An 8,727-nucleotide genomic window follows, 5' to 3' on the forward strand; every position below is an offset into this window, starting at 1 on the left:
TCCAGTGCGGGAACCGCGTGGCTCCGCACGAAAGGAGATAAGCGGCTCTACTTGGGGCGGGGAGGCAAGGAAGGAATAGGGGGCGGGACCGCTCTCTTTCACCCCCTCCTACATCCTCCTCCTTGCTCTCTGCTTTGGGTCTTGCCTCGCAGCCCCCGACCCCGTATCCCCCCCAAAAAAAACCTCTTGGAGCCCTTCAAACAGAAGCCCGCAATCTCTTGAAAGGGAGGGAGGCAGTGTTCCCTCTAAGCTGAGTTAGTGTGAGCTAGCTCACAGTTTTTAAGTCTCTGGCTCACACATTTTTGTCTTCGCACAGGAAGGATGGCTCCAGAACGCACCAGTTTATGCAGTCTGCAATCATCTGCTCACAACTTTAATGCCAATAGCTCACAAAGTAGAATTTTTTGCTCAAAGGACTCTGTAGCTTAGAGGGAACATTGGAGGGAGAAGGAAATGGCTCCCCTTCCCCACAGCCCCCCCCCCTCCATCCACCGTGTGCCTTTCCAGGCCCTCTTTAACCCTTCGAGAGCAGTGGCGTTTTGTAAAAGGAAAGTTGACAGCACTCAATATCTAGGCGGCTCTGGTTCCCCCCAATTCCCCCTTTAGGGATGGGGAGTCCAGTGTTCCCTCTAAGCTGAGTGAGTGCGAGCTAGCTCACAGTTTTTTAGCCTCCAGCTCACACATTTTTGCCTTAGCTCAGGAAGGAGGGCTCCGGAGCACACTAATTGAGGCAGTAGCCAAAGTGCTCGCTCACCACTTGAATGACCGCAGTTCACAAAGCAGAATTTTTGCTCACAACTTGGATGCCCGCAGCTCACAAAGCTGAATTTTTGCTCACAACTTGAATGCCAGTAGCTCACAAAGCAGAATTTTTGCCCACAGCTTAGAAGAAGAAGAAGAAGAGATTGGATTTATACCCCACCCTTCACTTGGAGTCTCAGAGCGGCTTACAAACTCCTTTCCCTTCCCCCTCCCCACAACAGACACCCTGTGAGGTGGGTGGGGCTGAGAGAACTCTGACACAAAGTGCTCTTTTTCAAGGACAGCTGTGCCAGAGCTTGCGACTGACCCAAGGTCACATCAGCAGGTGCAAGTGGAGGAGTGGGGGAATCAAACCCGTTCTCCCAGATTAGAGTCCGCGCACTTAACCACTACACCAAACTGGCTCTCTCACCAAACTGGCTCTCCAGAGGGAACACTTATTTATTTATTTAAACTTTTACTCCGCCCATCCGGCCAAGGCTGGCTCAGGGCGGCTTACAAGCAGATAAAATTCCAAGAGACATATAAGTAATAAATACAACATTAAAATACTAAGTTAAAACCAGACATCATAACAACATGCTAATCTTATGTGTCGGTGCCGTTGGTCTGCTTTGGATGTAATAAGAAGATTGGGACACACACACCCCTCTTAAAAGGTGCTGGGACACCACACTGGTGAACAATACCACCAAAAAAGCCCCCCAAACAACCCCCGCTTAGAGAGGGACCCAGGAGGAAAAATGCAAACAGCACGTCTGAGAAAAGGGCAAATACATGAAATAAATTATGATGACATCCCTCTGCAAAAGGTTTTTCAGTCGCACAGTCAAGTCCGACTCTTCGCGACCCCATGGACCATCTCTTGCCAGGCCCTCCTGTCTTCCGCCGTCCTCTGAAGTTGGCTCAATTTCATGTTCGTTGCATCGATGACACTGTCTAACCATCTCATCCTTTGCCGTCCCCGTCTTCTTTGACCTTCAATCTTTCCCAGCATCAGGGTCTTCTCCAGTGAGTGCTCCCTTCTCATTGGGTGGCCAATATTTTAAAGGGATGAAGATTTTAAAAATCTGGCTGACAATCATTGGGGGGGAGGGGTTGCCTCCCTGTAAACAGACTTGATAGGGATGCCAGCCTCCAGGTGGGCCCTGGGGATCCCCTGGAATGACCGCTCCTCTCCAGGCTACAGAGATCAATTCCCCTTGGAGAAAATGGTTGCATTTGGAGGGCGGATTGCCTGGCATTTTAAGCCACTGAGGAACCTCTCCTCCTCAGGCTCCACCCCCAAACCTCCAGGAGATTCCCAACTGGAATCTGGCAAAAACAAACAAACCCACCCATCCCCTTCTGGGAGTGGGGGGGGGGGTAACTGGAAACTCTGGTTTTGGAGCCTCTGAGCAGCCTTGCCAATCACTCGGTGTTATGTCCGCTGACCGCCACCAGCGGCCAGCGAATACCCCCGAGCTTGACTCTGTAGGAACAATGGGGACTAGGCTCCTAGTCTCTCCACTGGGGAACCAATAGGACCATGGCGGGAGATTCAAACCCACCAACGGGATAGGGGAGTGTCCCCAGGTGTGTATACAGTTGGCCAGCCAGCCAGTAGTCTTTGTCGTGTACCAGTAAACCATGCTGAAAAACACGAAGCGTCGGACTCGACTGTGCGACTGAACAACAACAAAAAAACCATGCTAATCACTACATCCTTTCTACATATGTCTAACCCACTACACTTTACTTGGCTTCCTTTTTTGTTTCTCTGCCAGTTTGGTGTAGTGGTGAAGTGCGCGGATTCTAATCTGGGAGAACCGGGTTTGATTTCCCACTCCTCCACTTACACCTGGCTGGATGACCTTGGGCAAGCCGTAGTTCTGATAAGAGCTGTTCTTGAAAAAGAGCCGTTTCTGTCAGAGCTCTCTCAGCCCCACCTACCTCACAGGGTGTCTGTTGTGGGGAGGGGAAGGGGAAGGGAAAGGAGTTTGTAAGCCGCTCTGAGACACCTTTGGGTAGTGAAGGGCGGGGTATAAATCCAATCTCTTCTTCTTCTTCAGAGCTCTCTCAGCCCCACCTACCTCACAGGGTGTCTGTTGTGGGGAGGGGAAGGGAAAGGAGTTTGTAAGCCGCTCTGAGACACCTTTGGGTAGTGAAGGGCGGGGTATAAATCCAGTCTCTTCTTCTTCTTAGCTCTCTCAGCCCCACCTACCTCACAGTGTGTCTGTGGTGGGGAGGGGAAGGGAAAGGAGCTTGTAAGGCGCTCCGAGACACCTTAGGATCGTGAAGGGCAGGGTATAAATCCAATCTCTTCCCTTCTTCTTCTTCTTTCTATAGAAAGGGCCCTGAAGACTTCTGACACCAAAGGAAAAGGAACGTGGTCCTTGAGAGCAAATTAGAAGGCAAGTGTTGGGAAGCCACAACTCGCCACGTTGAAAAGCCTCCCACTTACCGGTTGCAGCACAGAGGCAGCCCTGTTTGTAATCCCCTCCAGCTTCTGGGATTTCAGGAGGCATTTTGAAGGGGTTTTTTTTACAACCCTGAGGAGGACTAGAAACTTAAAAGGGAAGCTTTGCATGCTTGCCCTGGCTGATACTATGAGGTATCTAGTAGGGTTTGCCAACTCCAGGTTGGGAAATTGCTGGAGATTTGGGGGTGGGAACCAATGGCTCCCTCTAAACTGTGGAGTCTTGTGAGCAGAAATTCTACTTGGTGGAGCGACTGGCACGAAAGTTGTGAGCGAGCGGTCTGGCTGCCCTCCTTCCTGAGCAAAGGCGAAAATGTGTGAGCCGGAGGATAAAAACTGTGAGCTAGCTCACACTAACTGAGAGTATGGGGAGTGCAGAGTATGGGGAGGGGAGGGGAAGGGAAGGGCCTTGGGGGGGGGCTGTTATGCAACAGAGCTCCCCCTCCATGGGTTCTGTTCTGTCTTCTCCAGAGGAAATGATCTCTATAGTCCAGAGACCACTTGTGATTCTGGGAGATCTCCGAACCCCAACTGGAAGACGGCAACCCTACATGTAGGTGACATCTTGCATGGCCATAGAGAACCCAAGGGGGAAAGACGGAGGCCGCAGGAGTGAAATCCAACCGGCTGAGGTTCGGCTGACTCCAGGCCGTGGCCCTTCAGGCAGGGGCTCTTCTCCGTGGTGCACCCCCTGCTGCAGGGGCTTCTACATCATCTCTCCACTGCCCCCTTTTCCTTGCCAGGGACACTGAGAACACCCACTTGCCTTTTGCCGCCAGGCTGACCCCTGGCACTTTTCTTGGGTTCCCAGAGAACGGCAGCATCTCTTCTTCCGCCTCCCCCCCCCCTTTCTGCCACAGTGCATGCCTGTCAGTTCTCTGGTAAGCGTGTCTTCGACTGGAGGCAGAGGGTCTGGGAAGGGATTGGCTTGGTGAAGGATTTTAAGTGATAGATTTTTGTCTCTTTCTTTCCCTCCCTCCCTCCCTCCCTCCCTCCCCTGTCATCCTTTATTTGAAGCAGGCCCTGGGCCAGAGGCAGGAGTGAAAAAGACAAGAGGCGACGGAGTCATCTGGGCCTCTCGCTCATGGCTGGGAAACATGGCCGGAAACACCTGAGAAGTTGTGCCTCTGTGGAGGGCTGGGGAGAGAGAGACCCACTCCTTGCAGCTGGCAGCCAAAGAGTGATTCACACATGGGATTCACTGCCACCGGAGGTGGTGGCGGCTACAAGCATGGACGGCTTCAAGAGGGAACTGGAGAAGCCTATGGAGCAGAGGTCCATCAGTGGCTGTTAGCCACGAGGTATAGATAGGGACTCTCGGTCTGGGGCAAGTGATGCTCTGTATTCTTGGTGCTTGGGGACACCAGTGGGAGGGCTTCTAGTGTCCTGGCCCCACTGGTGGACCTCTCGATGGCACCAGGTATTTTTGTCCACTGTGTGACAGAGTGTTGGACTGGATGGGCCTTTGGCCTGATCCAGCGTTGGCTTCTTTTATGTTCTTATATTAGCCAGGAACACTGCTGGCCTGTCTGTGGGCCCTGGCCAAGCAGCCCTGGATGACAGGAGACTCAGGCTGTGGTCCACCCGCACTAAATAACCCATTTCCAGTGCACTTTCCAACTGGAGTTTGCCAGTTCACACAGTAAAATCCAGTTGGAAAGTGGACTGAAAGTGGATTATTTAGCCTGTGTGTGGCCGCAGCTTTAGTTGATCCATATTTTCGCCTGCTGCTTTTAGGCATGGAGAAGGGCTCCTTCACTTGATCTGCTGGTCTGGTCATTTATATGCATTCAGGATGCTGGGGGAGGACAAAGGATGAGATGGTTAGACAGTGTCATAGATGCAATGAACATGAAATTGAGCGAGCTTCAGAGGACGGCAGAAGACAGGAGGGCCTGGTGATCTGGTCCATGGGGTCTGGACTGTGCGACTGAACAACAAGAAGGATGCTGGGGCAGGAGCGCCCCCTGGTGTCCGCAGTGGCCAAAGCCGCTTCTCCTCGCTGGGCTGATTTCCCCGAAAAGGCGCGTCAGCCATGGGGCTTATTTTGCAAACTGCAACCCGAGGCTGGCTGGGGCGTGTCGGGGCAGCTGGAAACCCCGGAGGCTGCGGGCAGGAAGTTGGCTGAACTCCCATACGTTTAGAAGCCGCTCGGTAGGAAGCCCGGGGCGCTCTCCTCCTCCCTGAGAAATTCCCACTCGCTGTCGAAAGGGGAGGCTGCTAACTGAAGCCTATTCAATTCTTCAGTGTCCGTCTAAGTGACTTTAAAAACAACAACACTGCACTCACCTTGAGAGGCAGTGCGGTGGAGTGGTTAGAGCAGGGAGAGCTGGGTTCGAATGCTGTGGGTTCGAATTCACCTGGCTGCTTATTTCGAAGAGCATTTATTTGTTTTGAAGATTCAGCCTTAGTGTCCATAAGAACATAAGAGACGCCAATGTTGGATCAGGCCAATGGCCCATCCAGTCCAACACTCTGTCACACAGTGGCCAGAAATACCAGGTGCCATCAGGAGGTCCATCAGTGGGGCCAGGACACTAGGAGCCCTCCCACTGTTGACCCGCCCCAAGCACCAAGAAGACAGAGCATCACTTGCCCCAGAGTCCCTATCTCTACCTTGTGGCTAATAGCCACTGATGGACCTCTGCTCCATATGCTTATCTAATTCCCTTTTGAAGCCGTCCATGCTTGTAGCTGCCGCCACCACTTCCTGTGGCAGTGAATTCCACATTATCATTCGAGTGCACTTTTTCTGCACATCGATCAACCTGGAGAGAAGAAACCTAATCTTTTCGTTCCCTGCTGTTTTAGCCCTACCCAAACCCAAACCCCACCCTGCATAACAAGTACTTTCTTTCTTGATAAGGTTTCTTTATCTAGAAGCTGTACTTGCGAAAGAAAGAAAAAAATAGAGGTCCCTTTTCTCACTGGACCAGTCCCTCTCAGCCTCATGAGGTAGTTTTGATAATAAGATGGAGAGGGAGCGGATCAAGTTTGGGAAGGGGGGGGGGTAAAAACCCCGACAGAGTCTCCGGTCCCACTGATTACAATGTGCCCTCCACCTCGTAAATTGAGGGATTACTCGAGAGTCAGTGTGGTGGAGGCAGAATCCTGCACTTGCACCAGGGAGGCCTGGATTCAGGGTTCCATTCAGTTGTTGTTGTTCAGTCGCACAGTCGAGTCCGACTCTTCGCGACCCCGTGGACTAGATCTCGCCAGGCCCTCCTGTCTTCCACTGTTCTCTGAAGTTTGCTCAGTTTCATGTTCGTTGCATCGATGACACTGTCCAACCATCTCATCCTTTGCCGTCCCCGTCTTCTTTGACCTTCAGTCTTTCCCAGCATCAGGGTCTTCTCCAGTGAGTGCTCCCTTCTCATTTGGTGGCCAAAGTATTTGAGCTTCAGTTTCATTATTTGGCCTTCCAGAGAACAGTCAGGGTTGATTTCTTTTAGGATTGACTGTTTGGATCTTCTTGCAGTCCAAGGGACTCTCAAGAGTCCCATTATTTCTCAACACTTTGCCAGGTGCCAGAGCCTGCTCCTCCGGGCCTTTGTCTTGCTCCCTCTAAGCTGTGGAGTCCTGTGAGTCAAAATTCTACTTTGTGAGCCACTGGCATTAAAGTTGTGAGCGAGCAATTTGGCTCCTGCATAGACTAGTTTGCTCTGGAGCCCTCTTTCCTGAGCGAAGACAAAAATGTGTGAGTCGGAGGCTAGAAAACTGTGAGCTAGCTCACACTAACTCACCTTAGAGGGAACGCTGCAACTGATATCCAAGATACAGAGATCGGTTAAGAACATAAGAGCCTCGGAAGAGTCCTGCTAGATCAGACCAACAGTCCATCTAGTCCAACCTCCTGTCTCACACAGTGGCCAGCCAGTTCCTTTGGAGGGCCAACAACAGGGCACAGAGGCTGAGGCCTTCCCCTAATGTCGCCTCCTGGCTCTGGGATTCAAAGGATCAGTGCCTCTGAATGTGAAGGTTCCCTTCAGTCACCATGGCTAATAGCCATTGACAGACCCCGACTTTGTCTAATACCCTTTTATGCTTTTTCTTCCTGTGGCCATCACAACATCCTCTGGCAATGAATTCCACATTTGAATCACTCTCTGTGCAGAGAAGTATTTCCTTTTGTCCATCCTGAACCTACTGCCCATCAGATTCATTGGAAGGCCTTGAGGTCTAGTATTTTGGGAGAGGGAGAAAAAGTTCTCTTGGTCAACTCTCTCGACCCCATACATCATTTGATAAACCTCTATCATGTCCCTGCTTAGTCGTCTCTTTTCTAAACTGAAAAGTCCCAGACTCTTCACCCTTTCCTGCTAGGGAAGGTGCTCCAACCCCCTAATCCTCTTGGTTGCCCTCTTCTCCACTTTTCCCAGGTCTGGAGAAAGTGGCAGCTTTGGAAGGAGGACGGTCAGTAGTTCAGAAGTTCGAGACCCGGGTGCTGCATGATGGAGTGAACTCCCATCTCTAGTTCCAGCTCCTGCCAACCTAGCAGTTCAAAAGCAAGAAATTGCAAGTAGATACATAGGTACCACTTCGGTGGGAAGGTAACAGCGTTCCGTGCACCTTGGTGTTTAGACATGCCGGCCACATGACCACTGAAACGTCTTCAGACAGCGCTGGCTCTTCGGCTTTGAAATGGAGATGAGCACCGCAACCCTAGAGTCGGATTCAACTGGCTTTCGAGCAAGGGAACCATTACCTTTTTTTATCCCACTTTACCAATCGCCAGTCCCTCGGGATGGAGAGTTGCACCCCACCTCACCCCTACCACCCACTTTTTATGTTATTGTTATAATTTTAACGATATTTTAATTGTTTCAATATGTTCACAATCTTGGAGACCCGGATTTTGGGGAAACACGGCACTAAAATGTTTTAAATAAATAAATGTCAGGTTTATCATCCCCTTTAAAGTGTGTGAGGTGAAGTGGATTTGTTACATATAGTGTGTCTGCTTTGACATCCAGATAGGATTCCTGAATCCTGAAACAGAGAGCACATCGACTACAAATCCAGATCCCCTGTTTCCCTGGGGCCTACAAACTGTGTGGTGGGTAATCTGGGTTGAGGATGACACCCGAGTCATCCTGTGTTTGTTTGCACATGTGGGGGAGGTAGTTGTTTGTGTGTGTGTGTGGGGGGGAGTTGTCGTAGATAACTCACTGAAAATGTCGAGACAGTGTGCGACTGCAATAAAGAAGGGCAATGCTATGCTGGGGATTATTAAATGGAAGGGTATTGAAAACAGATCAGCCAATATCATAATGCCCCTATATAAATCAGTGGTGCGACCTCATTTGGAATACTGTGTGCAGTTCTGGTCACCACACCTTCAAAAGGATATTATAGCTTTGGAAAAAGTGCAGAAAAGGGCAACTCGAATGATAAAAGGGTTGGAACACTTTCCCTATGAGGAAAGGTTAAGGCGCTTTGGGCTCTTTAGCTTGGAGAAACGAGGACTGAGGGGTGACATGATTGAGGTTTATAAGATTATGCATGGG

The sequence above is a fragment of the Gekko japonicus genome, unplaced genomic scaffold (genome assembly GCF_001447785.1).
Source record: "Gekko japonicus isolate JY-2015 unplaced genomic scaffold, Gekko_japonicus_V1.1 scaffold1261, whole genome shotgun sequence".
Classification (NCBI taxonomy): domain Eukaryota; kingdom Metazoa; phylum Chordata; class Lepidosauria; order Squamata; family Gekkonidae; genus Gekko; species Gekko japonicus.